This window comes from Silene latifolia, chromosome 1 (genome assembly GCF_048544455.1).
Source record: "Silene latifolia isolate original U9 population chromosome 1, ASM4854445v1, whole genome shotgun sequence".
In the NCBI taxonomy this organism is placed as follows: Eukaryota; Viridiplantae; Streptophyta; class Magnoliopsida; order Caryophyllales; family Caryophyllaceae; genus Silene; species Silene latifolia.
Window position 1 is genome coordinate 95668954 of NC_133526.1, and position 15959 is coordinate 95684912.

At 38.4% G+C, this 15959-nt stretch overlaps 1 non-coding gene across 1 annotated transcript; it reads right to left on the reverse strand.

Annotated features, from left to right (window-relative positions):
• Positions 1 to 10929: 10929 nt before the first annotated feature.
• On the reverse strand, positions 10930 to 11036 carry LOC141620590 (small nucleolar RNA R71). Its single transcript, XR_012532000.1, has one exon. It is a non-coding gene; the product is annotated as a small nucleolar RNA R71 (small nucleolar RNA).
• Between the last annotated feature and the right edge of the window lie 4923 nt (positions 11037 to 15959).

The window sequence follows — 15959 nt, forward strand, 5'->3', positions numbered from 1 at the left end:
ATTATAAAGAGGGTGTCTTTAAACTGTTATAACTTGAGATGCATAAATGATTTTGATGTGATTCCAATTGGAGGTGATAGCTTGTCCTTTTACGATTCTAACGATAGGTCACACGCCCAAAACGACCAAGAAATGAGTGAGTTATGACTGTTTTACGAAAACTGGACAGTGCTGAGAATTGGGGTACTCGATCGAGTATCCTTGGTACTCGATCGAGTAAGGGGGCACTCGATCGAGTACGTTAGTTACTCGATCGAGTAGCCCTGGTGATTTATTTTACGTGCTTCTGATCTTGACCTACTCGATCGAGTAAGTCCCTTACTCGATCGAGTGGCTCAGATCGATCTAGTGACCCCTATTTTGGGTCATATGTTTATCTTTTGACTTCGTTGCATATTATGTTTAATTCAAAGGCGTTATTTTGCTTCTTTATGCATTGTTTTACATGTATGTTGGTCTTGACGCGTAAGTTACCCAATTTTGTGGTGTAAAGAGTGGCACCTATGATTAGTATGAGTTCGGTGGGGAGGACATGATTTATAGGTGTTGGGATTAGTAAGACTTAATTGAGGCATAGAGCATGTTGTGTGAGACGAGATGAGTGACATGATTGTATGTTGAGTAATGAAAATGTAAGTGAATGTGGGCAAGGCATGATGTAAGTTTAAGGAACGTGAGAATGAAAAGATTGAAAGAAAGGATGTGGATAGTAGCAACCTGAGATGTATAATAAATTATGGAGGGAGATGGTTAGAAATAGTGTTGAGTAAGAACATATGTAATGAAAGGTCGTTTGGAAATAGTGGTATATAGCGAACTTAATGGGACATGTCGCGACGTGGATTTGCAGGTAGTGACTGAGTTTGGAAATTTGTGTTATCGAGAGACGAAACTACTGTGTGATTTCCTTGGGTAATTAACGGTATTAAATGAATTTTGATTTCTAGAGAGGTACAAAGGAGATGCAATTGTTTGAACAGTGAACGTTGATTTTATGGATAGATTAGTGGCAAGTGTGAGTGATACCATAATAAGAGAAAACCCATGGTAAGAAAGAGTAAGAAGATATCGATATAAAATAATGAGATGTGAGTCTTGGAGCAATGAGAAAGTAACCGGAACACTAAAGAGTTAGGAAGAAGTAATAAGGAGTTTTATGGTTAATTAATTTTGCCGAGAGTAAAAGAAAAGAATGAGGGGAGTAAAACTAGGAAGATGTTGACCGGAGTTATGTGACATAAAAGTGAGGAATTGTCGAGATGTATGATACTATCAAGAGTAAGTAAGTTAATGGTTATACGGGAGTCTCGGGACAACATGATTATTCATGGGCTTTGAGAAATTAAGGGAGTAAGAGGTTGATAGAGTAGCTGCACGATATGAGATATTGGTGGAGAGTTAGATGACGCTACGGTCAAGGATAGTGTTGAAAAGAATGTTGAGGTAATTTTGTTGATGGATTCGACGTTCGTTATTTGGGATGTTAAGTAAAGATAGGAAAGAAATCGTGATGTTTAGAGACGAGTGTAAGAGGTTTGATGTCCGGACAGTGGTAGTGTTATGGTTTGTGACTAGTGATTAAGGGTAACGGTATATTAGAAAAGCAGCAATTCTAAAGAGATTGATTTTGTAGGGACAAGATTGATAAGTATGGTTATGAAAGAGTATCAGATGTGGTTATATGAGGCGGTTGTTAGTAGTTGAGTATTAATGGTGTGGCTATATTTGGCAGAGGGTGATGGATATGCGAAGGGGAGACTATGTTATGAGGTGTATACGAGTTAAGCTCGGGTGAGAGGTAACTTTTAACAGGTGGTAACTTACGTGATCAGGATTGACTGGTGGGATTTGATTATGGGTCTATGTCATATATAAATGTTTGTGTGAGGTTCTGACCTCACAAGAAATGGTATGGTGTGATAATTATAAGTTGTTATCTGAATTTTCTGTAATACATGTTGGATACGAGAACGTAAGGGAAGGATGTTTAAAAAGGTAATAATTTGACTGTTTTGGCATGACTAGTTATGCCTGTGTGTATTCATGGTACATGTCAATCCGTGATATGGTAAGGGGATGATATTCACGAGGTTATTATCTATTTAATTCATATAATATGTTGCGATGTGATTTAGTAAAGTGGATTTGAATAAGTTTTTCTTGTCTGAGAAGTTATTTTGAGTCAGTGTTTGTGGGAATTGTATGTAGCTGTGATGTCTATCGATGTGGTTGTGGTGCCTCCGGTGGTGATCCGGGCACGGTATTTAGTATTGTGATGCGGGTATTTTTGCACTGTGGTGTGGCTGTTGGTGGCGGTGTCGCGATGACGTCACCGGTTGTGGTGGAGTAGGCGGGATGATTATGATACGAGTTTTCAAAAGTACATATCAGCCATATATAGATTGTTATTTTGTTTGATGTTGCTTCCTGTGAGTTTCGGTTTTGTACGGATAGACAGTTGTTTTGTTTATTGATGTTTCTTAGCGATTAGGTTTTGGTATGAGGGTAGAGTATGATATGAAAGAGAGTTGTCTATGTTTTCGTTGTTGTCATGGTATAGTGACATTCTGTTGATGGGACACGATTGTCGAAGTTGTTCTGATACTTTTGATCTTGTTTTAAGATGAGGCTTTGGACATAGTCATGGTAATTGATTGGTGGAACATGTGTTGTATTGATCTGGACGCTGCAGGTGGTTCATAATTAGATTTTGGGACAGTGAGTGTAGGGTGTTGGGGATTAGTGTCATGTTAAGTTTTGTATGAGTTTTGCGGTAATTAAGAAAAGAACTTGAGGATCTAGTGTGAGTATACGTAACGAGTGTGGATCGTGAGTTATGCTTTTGGGAGATAGGTGCTTTACATAGAGAGGTATGTTGTTTTGCAGAAATAATGGAGAGTTAGTATGGTGATTTTGCTACGAGCCTTATGGTATAGGTTAGAGGTGTGCCGAATGAGTGAGTTATGAGAAATGTTTAAGTAAGAGAGCCTTGGATATGTGCATGGCGAGTGTTTAGGTCCTAGGTGGTTATCTTTGACATGTGATGATGATGAGAATAACGAGAAGATATAACTAAGGATATAGTATTAGTAGGTTACGAGGACGTAACATTTATCTTAAGAGGAGTAGGATGCGATAAAAGAGAGTTTCATGGTGGTGCATGTTGTAATATAATTGGAAGTAGAGTGTTAGCGTAGCGTAAAGGAGGGATTTGTTTTCTGGACGATACTTATAAAAGGCCATGGCCGTGCTTGTAGTACTGTGATGCTTCGGAGTATGAGAATATTTTATATAATGTTGACAGTTGGAGGATGATGTATGAGTCTGAGTAAACTTCGAGGACGAAGTTCCTTTTAAGGGTGGTAGAATGTAACATTCCGTTTGATGTCTAGGAGTGTCTTGATTTTGGATTTGATAGTGGATGATATTATGGAGCTAGCAGTGTTAGTAAATGGTGGTTGGTTATGTATGAAGTTGGTGTCGTGAGAGATATATATGTGGTGGATGCGATATCTTGAGTCATGTTAAGGAAGTAAACATAGTTGGTGGAGTGGGTGTTAAGAGTTCATGTTTTATGTTTGGTCGAGTTTTTGAGTTCTTAGTTACGTTGTTGTGTCTTGGTCGAGTTAGTATGGTTGTTTTTAGAGTATGGGTTGAACTTCGGGGACGAAGTTCTTTTTAAGGAGGGAAGACTGTAATACTCCGTATTTATAAGTCTTGGGGTACTCTATCGAGTAGGCCTTACTCTGTCGAGTAAGGGTAAGTTGCGTTTTAGAAAAGTCTCTGACCTGTAGGGTACTCTATCAAGTAGCCTTAGGTACTCGATAGAGTAAGGGGGTACTCTATCAAGTAGCCTTAGGTACTCGATAGAGTAAGGGGGTACTCTATCAAGTAGCCTTAGGTACTCGATAGAGTAAGGGGGTACTCTATCAAGTAGCCTTAGGCACTCGATCGAGTAAGGGGGTACTCGATCGAGTACCTTGGGTACTCGATCGAGTGTCCTGGTTTTGGGGGAGTTTTCTCGGGTTTTGTTAATTATGCGATTAAGGTATTTAAGCTTCGTCGTCATTATTCTAAACCACTTTTACAAAACCTAAATTTCTGTTTAAGAGAGAAAGCAAACAAGTCCATCTTCTTAATCGCATTCTTAGCAATTCCCCGAGTTCGACGGTCGTTCTTGTCGTTGTTCGTACCGTTGAGTTCCTTGCGTCGAGGGTAAGATCTATGTACCCTTTTTATTGTATTTCCTTTGATTTGGTTAAACCCTAATTTAGGGATTTGGGGGTTTTTGTGTAGATTGTGATTCGGTAGTGTTTGTATGTTTGTATGATAGGAGGAGGTTTTGTAGAAGAGCCTTTTTGATACAAAATTTGTAGAGACCGTCGATAATTATGCTTTCCGGTAGGATTCCCTACTCGCATTAGTCCCATAATGGGATGATTGTTGATGTGTGAGATTGATTGTTTGATATAGTGATTATATTGTGACTACTGTGATTGTGATTGTACATTGTTGATAGATTCAAACGGTTGTTGATGTTGTGATTGTGATTGGTTGTCTATGGTTCTCGAGATGCGTTCTCGGCTGAGTGGAGTCACTTGCGGGAGTGACTTCACGCCCTAGTTTGGCCCTTCGTGGAACCCGCCACGGAAGGGGATGTGCACATTAATGGACAGGGTTATCGCTCGGTATGATGAGCGGGGCTTAGGTGGGAACGGCTGCGGTCCCCCATCGCGGTAGTCCAAAGGGACGATCGGGATTGAGATGATGGGAATTGGTTGGTTGTGTGTGTGTGTGTGTGTGTTAAGTCATTAAGTCTGTTTATCTTATTGTTGATATATTGAATTGTGTGATTAGTACTCGACCCGTTTAAATGTTTTAAAAACGTGGTGATCCATTCGGGGTGGTGAGCGATTATTGAGCGGTATGATATGACGCGTATGGGATAGCCGGGATGAGTCATCACGTGGCGATTAGAAGTCTTCCGTGTGTCGACGGTGTCTTGTAGCTTTGATAGTTTTAGCGATGAGACCGTCCGAGAATGTTGTATTTCAGTTTATTAGTTTTGGTTTTGATCATGTAATCACTTAAACTATTTACTTTTAAATATGTTTCTTTATTGTCTTATGAATATCATTGCCTTGGGTAACCGAGATGGTAGTATCCTTATACCTGAGTGGTCCTGGTAAGGCACTTGGAGTATGGGGGTGTTACAAGTAAAATGGTCTCTATATATACAAGGAGAGGTACTCGATCGAGTTAGGTGTACTCGATCGAGTACGGAGTAGGTTACTCGATCGAGTTAGACATACTCGATCGAGTATGTACAGGTCATAATGCTCATTAAAACGACATATACATGGTACTCGATCGAGTTGAGGGCACTCGATCGAGTATCTGCAAGTCAGAATGTCCTCAAATGTGTGACAAGCAAAGAAACATACCCAAGTTCGGGGTTTCATCCCCGATATCATTGTACCTAAACCACGTTTAGAAAATCCAGACACAAGGTATGCTTACAAACCAAATAAAAATCCTAATACCAAGGTAAAAGTAACAATCCAACATAAGTCCGCTAAAACAAGCATAAACAAGAAAGATCACTCGAGCTCACCGCCTCGATCCTCCTCCATCTCATCACATCCTCCTGCTCCTGACGTACCTCCTCCAAACCCTCCTCCAGTAGTTGCTCCCGATCCTGGGTCTCCACCACTCCTCCAGGGCGCTAGGCATCAGTAAGAGTAGTTCTCAGGGGCTCCCCATGTAGTCAGATCTACCCCGTAGGATTGAAAGATACCACTAACGTTCCCTACGCCGCGCCACCATACCGATTGGGCCAAGTTGGTCCCTACACCTTGAATATAGGCCATCTCGTGAAGGTTCCGGATCACCAAGACGTTTAACACCCTCTTTGTGAGCTCGCTCACCTGCATCTGTGGGCTGAAAGAAGAAGGGTAACCGAGGTACTAGTACTGGGGTGGTCCCGGCTGAACAGGCGATGACTCCCCAACAACCTCTCTAGCTCTCCGGGGTCCTCTACCCTCCCGAGGCACCTGGTCCTCTCTCCTTGCATGGTCTCCCCCAAACGGCTCATGCATCTCATCCCGAAGGTCATCAATGATCAACTACATCTGATCAGGAAGGCTAGCCTCCGCACTCCCAGGGGCAGCCTCAATGATAGGCTGTGTCGCACACCTAACAAAGATAATTACCCTTGACAGAAATTAATGTAGTACGAGGGGTCGAACACAAGGAGACGGGAATTGCGCTATGAAATGCTATAAGTAGACTTCTATCAAGGTCGGTAATGATTGATTGGTTTGTTTTGGTTTGATGATTAGCAAATAAAATGATATAACAATATATGATTAAAGAAGTCTAGGGAAGTCGGGTCACACATGCAATTGTAAATATATATTCATGCTAAACTCGGAATAAATAACATTGTCAATTGTTTAGGCTTAAAGACACCCACCTCTCGATAATAGTGTCAACCATAGACCGAGTCCTAGACTCTCGTCATGACTAGGTCGTCCTACTGCACATGCTTAGTCTAATCCGATTCCGTGCCTCTCGACTTATAGAACGAATTAATAAACTTAATCGATGAATATGGCCACTAAACAAAGATTAATCGTGACGATACAAACATGTAATAGAAACAATTAGACAATATTATATCAGCCTAATTTAATATTTTACATATATTAGTTATTGCATGGCTTCCCTAGTCCCTAGACTAAGGAAATTTAGCTACTCATATTGAAATGTAAACTACAAACTATGATGTATGAAATGCTAAACATGATTATAGAAATGATATAGCCTAAAAGATGAATTATGAAACATGAGAATAAACTATGTGATGGAATTAAAATACTAATGATAAAACTATGTGATAACTAAAATAGAAATGTAAACTAAATAAACTAGAATTAGAATTATCGAATACGAAATGGAACTTGAACTAGGAACTTGCAATGAAGAACAAATGAGAACCAAAAAGCTTGAATAAATAGAACCAAATGTTTAACAATAACCAAATGCTTAACAAATTAAAACTAAAATGAAAACTATCAGAGAATTTTTGTGTGCTTAAGAATACAAGAAATATGAGATTGTATGGTGAAAATAAGATGCTAATTAGGTCGGACCTAGCTCTTTATTTATAGGGAGCTAGGGATGAAACATATGCACGTAGAACAAGGAAACCCCGATCGGGGTTCCCAAGCTCCGATCGGGGTCGTGGGATTCTAGCTCATTCATCTTAATTCCCCTAGTTAATGCTCATGGAATCTAATGCTTAGCGATAAATGCCCTATTAAGCGTCCGATCGCGTCCGATAATGATCTTTAAGCATGGCATCCAATGTACTCTAGCATCCTAAGCTTCCACCTTAGTTGGACTTCAAATCTTGGGCTTAACTTTGCATAAGACTTTGTTTTGCATTTCTCATTTTAATCCATATCTTTATGCATTCAAATCCATGTAATACTTCAAGGTTGGTCCAATGTTAGCTTTGCTTCTAGTTACTTGCACAAGTGATGGAATAAGCTTCTAAAAGCTCAACTTCCTACAAAATGTGACGAAACATGCAAAGACAACTAGAATACAATATTAGCTCATAAAAACACTAAGGTTAGTGCAATAATCATATAAATTTGAGATAAAATATGGGGTAAAAGTATATATATAATGAACGCATCAAACTCTCCCAATCTAAACTCTTGCTTGTCCCTAAGCAAGAAACCATATCCCATCAATTGAAATATCCTAAAACAAGCTAAGGATAATGATTCAAAACCCGGGACAACATGGGCATATGGACTAATGCAAAAACATGGATGAGATTTACATGACGGCGTAGCATGAAAGACTTTGAATGAACCTTTAAGCTCTTGCGTGATCTTTTCACTAATGGACTCTCACGATGCACTCAAACTCATTTGTATGTGAAAGGACATTTTGTGTGAAAATACTCACCTATCCTCGACTCATGAGAATGTGCCCGCAATATAATATGGTAATCATTTCAAAACCACAAGTCAAAACATTCAAATGCAAGCATGAAAAAAAAGCCATATGGGTAAGAAGGCAAATAAGTAATGGGTAAGAAAGGGGAACAAATGATTTATGGTATGTGGAGCTAAGTCAAGCTAGTAACAACCATATGCAAGGATGCTCAATTCCTAAAACAATTCCCAAAAATTTCGATACAAATCATAAGAATGCTCTCCAAAATATATGAATAAGACATGAGAGATTCTTACATCAACTTCTTCTTCTTCTTCTTCAAAATACAAACCATGCTTCTCTTTTTCACATCATGCTTTTTTTTCTTTCTGTCTCATCTTTTCTTTTCTTTATTTTTCATCATTTTTCTTTTTCTTTCATTTTTCTTTTTCTTTTCTTATTTTTTTTTCCAAGAACATTAAGACCAAGCTCACAATGATATTTCAAGATATAACAAATCCCAAATGAGCACCCAAATACAACTAATCAAAGCTATTAGCTCAACAAGGTAGACAATTTTTATATGTAGCTAAGGATAAATTTTGTGAAGGGCTTCAAAAAGGGCAAATTTAATCATGTGAATGACTCCAAAATGCTAACAACAAATGAGTGCATGCTTATAAAGAGATGAAATCAAGACCATACTTGTGCGTTATTGATATAACACACTCCATAAAGAGACCTACACTCACCTAAGAGAGACCGGATATGGATGCATCGGTCTAAGAAGGTTTTACCTTACCAATTTTATAGCTTGCCAATAGTCAAGATCAAGCCTATTCGGTTCCTTTTCCATCTCCCACCTACTATGTCAAGACATCCCCATGTAGCAATTATCCATCAAATAAGAATAAATCATTAGCTATAAGCTATCATTAAGATAAGCGAGAGGGAAAGTAGGCTAAAAGCAAGTAAAAACACAATTTTCTAAAAATTTTCAAAATTTTTCTACATGCAACCTACACTACAATGCAAATGCACCCCCCCCCCCCTCCCCCCCAGCTAAACACAACATTGTCCTCAATGTGCTAACATATAAATCACCCAACTAAACCATAAAAATGGCTCAAAGCACGTAAATAAGAAGTAAAAGGGGTCATATTTAATGGGTTGCGAGAAAATAAACTAAAGTGCAAAGCAAAGAAAACTTACTAGACTAGCTAGCCTCCCCCCAAACTAGTATATATACGGGGGACTCTTCCTTTCATCATTCATTCAAGAAAAGGGACAAAAGTTGAACCCCTTCCTACCTTTCTTCTTACCACTACCACTTACGGATGTTTCACCACTTCCACTTGGTTCATCACTTTGGAGAGGAGTGACATATTCAGCAATGTTTTGCCCACTTCCAAGTCCATCTCCATAGCTACTATAACCACCATAGCCACCACCATATCCGCCACCATATCCTCCATTAAATGCCTCAACTCCATAATCCGAACCACAAAAATCCGGACCGGGAGCATAAGTAGTATAAGTACCTGCATCATGGTTAGAAGGGGGAGGAGGAGGAGGAGGAAATCCACCCGGGGGATAGTTATAAAATGATGGGTGCGGTCCCTTGGGTCGGATAACTCCTTGCCTAGCAAAATGATCATAAATGGGATGCAATCCAAGTCTTTGATAATCATGAATAACATTAATATTAAGACTAAGATCACGCATCATGTCCATCATATCTAGGCTAGAGGTAGAATGGCGTGCTTGAGAGGGTTCACCTCTTGCACGACACTCAACAGTGGAGGGTGTCTCTTCTCTAAGAGGCAAGTTGTAAGTGGGTCGAGTAAAGGGGGCATGCCCACTACGGGATTTGGTATGGACTAAGGCATTTAGTTCACTTTTCTCTTCCGGTAGTCTAATAGAATCATGACCACCAATCTTCCAAACCATATGTGGATGAGAATTGCGAAACCAATTACAAGATAAGAAATAGTCATAGTCAAGTCCATCCCCCTTTTCCTTACTAACCAAAGGTCTCAAGTCGGTGGTCTCTTGGTTAAAGTGGCATAAGTGATGTGCAATTCTAGTAACCAACCCACCCATGACAATTGAACTATTTTTAGCATTACATTGCTTGGTCTAGTTGTTTGCAAAGTTGTAGGGGATATTGATCCCCCACTTTTCATCACCATTCACATTAAGAAAGGTACCCAAAATTTCAACCTCAATACTCCTCACCGAGTGAGGCTCATTCCTCCCAAATAAAGTCCACCCCATAAACCTTTGCCAAATATGTATCTCGAGGTAGTGTATGAATTGGTGGGGGCCATGATCCCAACCATTAAATGGGTAGTGAGAAATGGCTTCCCAAGTCAATTTGGGGTTGTAATCATCAGGTGCGTCCACATGCAAGCCTTCATGTTTTAATTCAAAGCGGCAAAATCCGCTTAATCCAAATTATAATCATTGTTAAACAACCGGAAAGTTACAAAATGAACAAAACCTTGCTTTTTTGATTTGTGAAACTCGAAAGAACTCAAGAACTCAAGGGTGAGTTCGGGAAAGGTTTTGTAATTCATATTGTAACAAGTTTTCATATCAAGGTTCTTGAACAAATTCTTAACACTCTTCTCAATTCCAATATGCTTTAAAGAAGCTTGATTGATAAACTTAGTGGCTTTCATACCTTTGTTGCGTAAGATGACCCAATTATCCCATTGTTTCTTAAAATTGAAGATGACTCAGGGAAAGGTAGGACCATGCCACTCCAGTACCTCTTGCATTTGAACATCCTCCGCAATTTCCTAAATGGGGGTAACTCAAGATCAAATTTGATGGGTATTGTTTCCCTTTTCCTTGATCGGAACCGCAAAACAATGGTTGAAGAGCCTAGACAAGGCCACTCTTGGAATCGATTCGTGGAAGAAGTTAGCACTTGCCTTTTACAAGAAGTTCTACCCTCCGGAGAAAACCAACATGTTAAGAGCCCAAATCATTGGGTTCAAGCAAAGAGATGAAGAGTCTCTATATGAGGCATGGGAAAGATTCAAAGATACATATCGCTCCTGTCCTCATCATGGACTAAGCGAATGGTTTCTAGTCCAACAATTTTGGAAAGGGTTGTATGAAGATTCAAGCAATGTGCTCAACATGGGTTCTAATGGAAGATTCACCGAGGTAGATGACAACCAAACTTGGGGAAAGATAGAGGAGATGTCGGTTCACAACTCTCAATATAGTAGGCCAATAAAAGCTACTAGGGGAGGGAGACATGAAGTTGACTCAGTCACACATGTGAGTGCCGATTTGGGTGCCCAACTAAGCTCCCATATTGACACAAAGAACTTGAAATTTGAGAAGGCCATAGCCAAGATGAATAAGGCTTCTCAAACACCCAAGCAACATCAACAAGTCAATGCCATGGTGGCAACATCTTCTATTCCAAATGGAATATGTGAGAATTGTGGAACTTTGGGACATGATCAACAAGAGTGTAGGGGGACAAATGAGCAAGTGAATGCTTTCCAAGCATACAAGAATGACACCCCTTACTCCAACTTGTACAATAAAAACACCAAATTTCACCCAAACTTCCCATATAAAAGCCAAAATGTTCAAAATCCTCAACCAACATACACCCCACCTCCAATGAGAAATCCTACTCAAAGACCCTTTTTCAACCAAAATCAAGGATTCTAAAACCAACCCTCTTACAATCAATCCAATGACCACGCTTTTGATGTTCAAAAAGCGGTCCTTCAAATGCAAAAGAACCAACAAGATTTCTTTGCTCAAATGCAAAGAGATAGTCAAGCCAAAGACACTACCATCAACAATATCCTTTCTCATACCAAGATGTTGGAAACACAAATGTCCCAATTGGCCACTTCAAGTTCCCAAAGGAAAAAAGGACAATTACCTCCTCAAGGTAATCCTCCTACAAGACATGAAACTATCAACGCAATCCACTTAAGGAGTGGTACACGATATGAGAGACCTAAGGAGCCAATTGAAGAGGATGTTATTGAGGAAAGTGTCAAGACAAGAGATGTGATGGAATCATTGAGGAGAAATCTTAGGGTAGTAGAACCAACTACCAATGACTCATTGAAGAAGAGAAATGAAGAGAAGGCCAAAGAGGTTGAAAAAGAACCTATTGTGATTAGACTTCCGTTTCCAAGTCGCCAAGCCAAGCCCAAGCTTGATGAGCAACTTGTAAAGTTCATGGAGATTGAGAAGAACCTAGAGGTTTCCATCCCATTCACGGAGTTGATCAACCATGTGCCGGCCTATGAAAAATATATGAAAGATATCCATACCAAGAAGAAGTCCATTAGGAAGTTGGAGACCATCGCATTCACAAAGATAACACCACTATAGATTTAGCCAACAACAACGATTAAAAACCATTTTTATTAAAAAAAAGCGGACGTTGTTGTTCGGGCCGTTGTTAAAACTTTTAACAACGGTTACGTTTTTTTATTAATAACCGTTGTCAAAGGTTCTAACAACGGTTTAGAACCGTTGTCGTTATTAATTATCTGTTGTGAAAAGAAGTCCCTGTATTGAATAATTTTTTGGTGGGAAAGTAATAACAACGGTTTCATGACATAAAACCGTTGTTGATAGTAATGGCGCGCTTAATAGTTTATTGTAGGGATGTTAATAACAACGGTTTTTTTTATTATAATCGTTGTTATTACTTAATAACAACGGTTTTGTTTTAATAACCGTTGTTATTGTAGTTATTTTATAAAAAAAAAATTTAATTTAATTCATTAATTCTTGGCATATGAAACGAAAACATATTAATTAAAAAACAACTCTTGGCATACGAAAGGACACATATACACTAATTATAAATTCATTCCAATATATATATATATATATATATATATATCTCAACCAATCCATTATCTTATTTTTCTTCAATCTCCCCAAAACCCTAAATCTTCAAAACATAAACTCCAAACTTCCTTCAATAATGAATCAAAACATTCGTTTAACATTAATAACGATCGAGTACAACAAATGTTTCATACGCCGCTTAGAGGAAATCGAGAGGAAGAACAGGCTTTTCCTTGATGATGTTCAGATCCCACTCAAGGAGGCCACCCTTCGTGGCTAGGTGCCGGAGTTGGAGCAGCTGCATGCAGATATTGCATCTGCTTTACGAGACCTCCAAATAGCAAAGGAGGAGAGAATCATTCTCATGGAAGATAATGCCTTCCTAAAAACCGTTCTAAGTAGTAGTTTAGTTTAGTTTTTTATTTTATTTTGTATATCAATTAACTAAGTTTATGAATATTAAATGTGGATTTGTTTTACTATCCTCTTCATCATGCATCTTCTTTGTTTTATTTTATTTGATTTATTTTACTAATAAATGCAGAAAAACTAATCGGATAATTAGAGAAAGAACAAGAACATTGACGGAGAAAAACACACAAAAAAATAATTAGAGAAAGAACAATAATGACGGAGATGACAAAACCTAAAACCATTAAGAGATAGATATATACCTGATAATTAGAGAAAGAATAGTGACAGAGACAATGAGAAAGACACGACGACGGCAACAGTGAAGGGAGATGACAGAGCGACGACGAGGGAGAGTTTTGACAGTGAGGGAGAGTGTGTTTGTGTTTGTGTATGTGTATGTGTATGTGTTTGTGTATGTGCAGTGTCTGTGTATGTGTTTGTGTTTGTGTTTGTGTTTGTGTGGTATTGCGGTGTTTGTTTTTATTTTTCTATACACTGAAAGTATTGACAACGGTTATTTAAATTATAAACCGTTGTCATTACTAATAACAAAGGTTGTCACAAATTAACCGTTGTTATTATTTTTCACCGATTTGCGCCAAAATAATATAATCCAATTAACAACGTTATTATATATTACATGATCAACCATTGTTATTATTTTATGAATGACAACGGTTATTATTTGTATAACCGTTGTTATAGGTAATGACAACGGTTATGGTTCTAGTAACCGTTGTTATTAATTTCCGCGAAAATAAAATAATACAGTTAACAACGTTATTACCAATTCGCATTAATATGCGTTATTAAAGGGCCATTGTTATTGCCTATATTTGTAGTGGTATAAGTAGTGCAATAGTTCAAGGAGATTCCCCACATAAGCTCAATGATCCGGGAAGTTTCTCCATTCCATGTACCATTGGTGACACCACAATCAACAAAGCACTATGTGATCTAGGTGCAAGTGTGAGTGTCATGCCATATTCGGTATGTGAAAGGGTAAGAGTGGGAGAACTCAAGAGCACTAATATGACTCTACAAATGGAGGACCGAACAACAAAGAAACCACTTGGGGTAAGGGAAGATATGCCCGTGAGAATTGGAAAGTTTTTCATACTGGTGGACTTTGTTATTGTTGATATGGAGGAAGATTCCAATATACCGATCATTCTGGAAAGACCATTCCTACACACCGTCGAAGCGGTGATTGATGTAAAGCACGGGATGCTCACACTTGAAGTTGGTGATGAAACAATCACCTTTAATCTTGATAAGACTATGAGAGCTCCCAACTTGCTTGAGCCATGCTTTATGGTTGATCACTATAGCCGGGAAGGTGACAAGAAGAAAGTGGAATCCCCATTCAAAGGTCACTGATATGCCGTATTTAGTACGGGTTTAAGAGTCGTGAGTTATGTGAATAATCATGGAATAAGCGAAGTTTTAGGAGTGTAATTGCATTATATCACATTTCATGATTATTGATTTAATTGTGGAGTAATTGGATGGAAATATGGATTAATGAGGTATAGGAGTGTGCTTGGATTGGTGCTGAGACATGGTAGAAATAAGTCCTTTATGTTGGGCTCAAATAAGTAACAATAAGTTGTTGAAGAGCACATGGGCCGTTTACAAGTGAAGCCCAGCGAAGACGGAAGGGAAAGAAGATTAGCAGCGTTTTTGGACCAGCCTTTGGCGCGGGTCAGGCCGTGGGTCGCCCGTGGTGCGGATTTCAAGAGTCGAGTTTTTTATGTTTGCAGCTTTTGGTTTCCTATTTTCGGTTTTTGTTTTGTTATTATTATTTTAGGAATAATTATTATTAGGTTAAGTACTTGGTTAGACTCTATCATTCACGTTATGTATTATTTTGGAGACAAGAACCCTAAGTATTTTGCTAGTAAGAAAGACATGAGCAACTAATCCTTTCATCTCGGATTAAGATTTAAAGCATCTGATTTATTCAAATTGTGAGACTATTATTCATCTTCCTTTTATCTCTTGAGTATTGTTAATTCTTTGTTTTAATTTTATGGTTGTTGAATGTTTAGATTAAAGTAGCTAATTAATCTTCACAATTATCAATCTATTGTTATTCTAGTGAATGAATCCGTAATTGTTCAAACTTGCTAGATAAAGTAACAATCTTTACCCTTTGTAATGGATGCGTTTCATCATATGTAGGTTAAAGAGAGAATTAACTTGTGATTCGAACTAATAATCGCGTGTTTTATTGGTCGTCACTTCTATCGTTCCTTATTCATTCATGCTGTTGTTGAATTAAACTTAATCGCATGTATTAGGTTGTTTGATAATTAGGTTATTTGATTATCGCGTTTTGAGTCAAATAATATTATAGAGGAATTGGGAAATTGATCCCACGATAGTTTGCTCAAGAATCAATTGGAAGTTATTTGTCTATGATCAATTTAATAATCAGTTTGTGGAAATTCTTACCCGAGACCATTTAAACCATCTGAATTCATATTTATTATTCTTCATTCAATTGCTTATTTAATCTCCACTTTAGTTACTCAATCGTTTAAAATCCCCCACCCCCCCCCCCCCCCATATTGGTTTCTTATTTTCTATACTTTAATTCATATAAATTACATCGCCTTTTCTGTGGATCGATCCTTATTACCATATACTATCATTTAGTTAGAGGTTTTAAGTGTTATAAATATTATCTTTGGGAGCATACGACTTCGGCTCACCAAATTTTGGCGCCGTAGCCGGGGAGG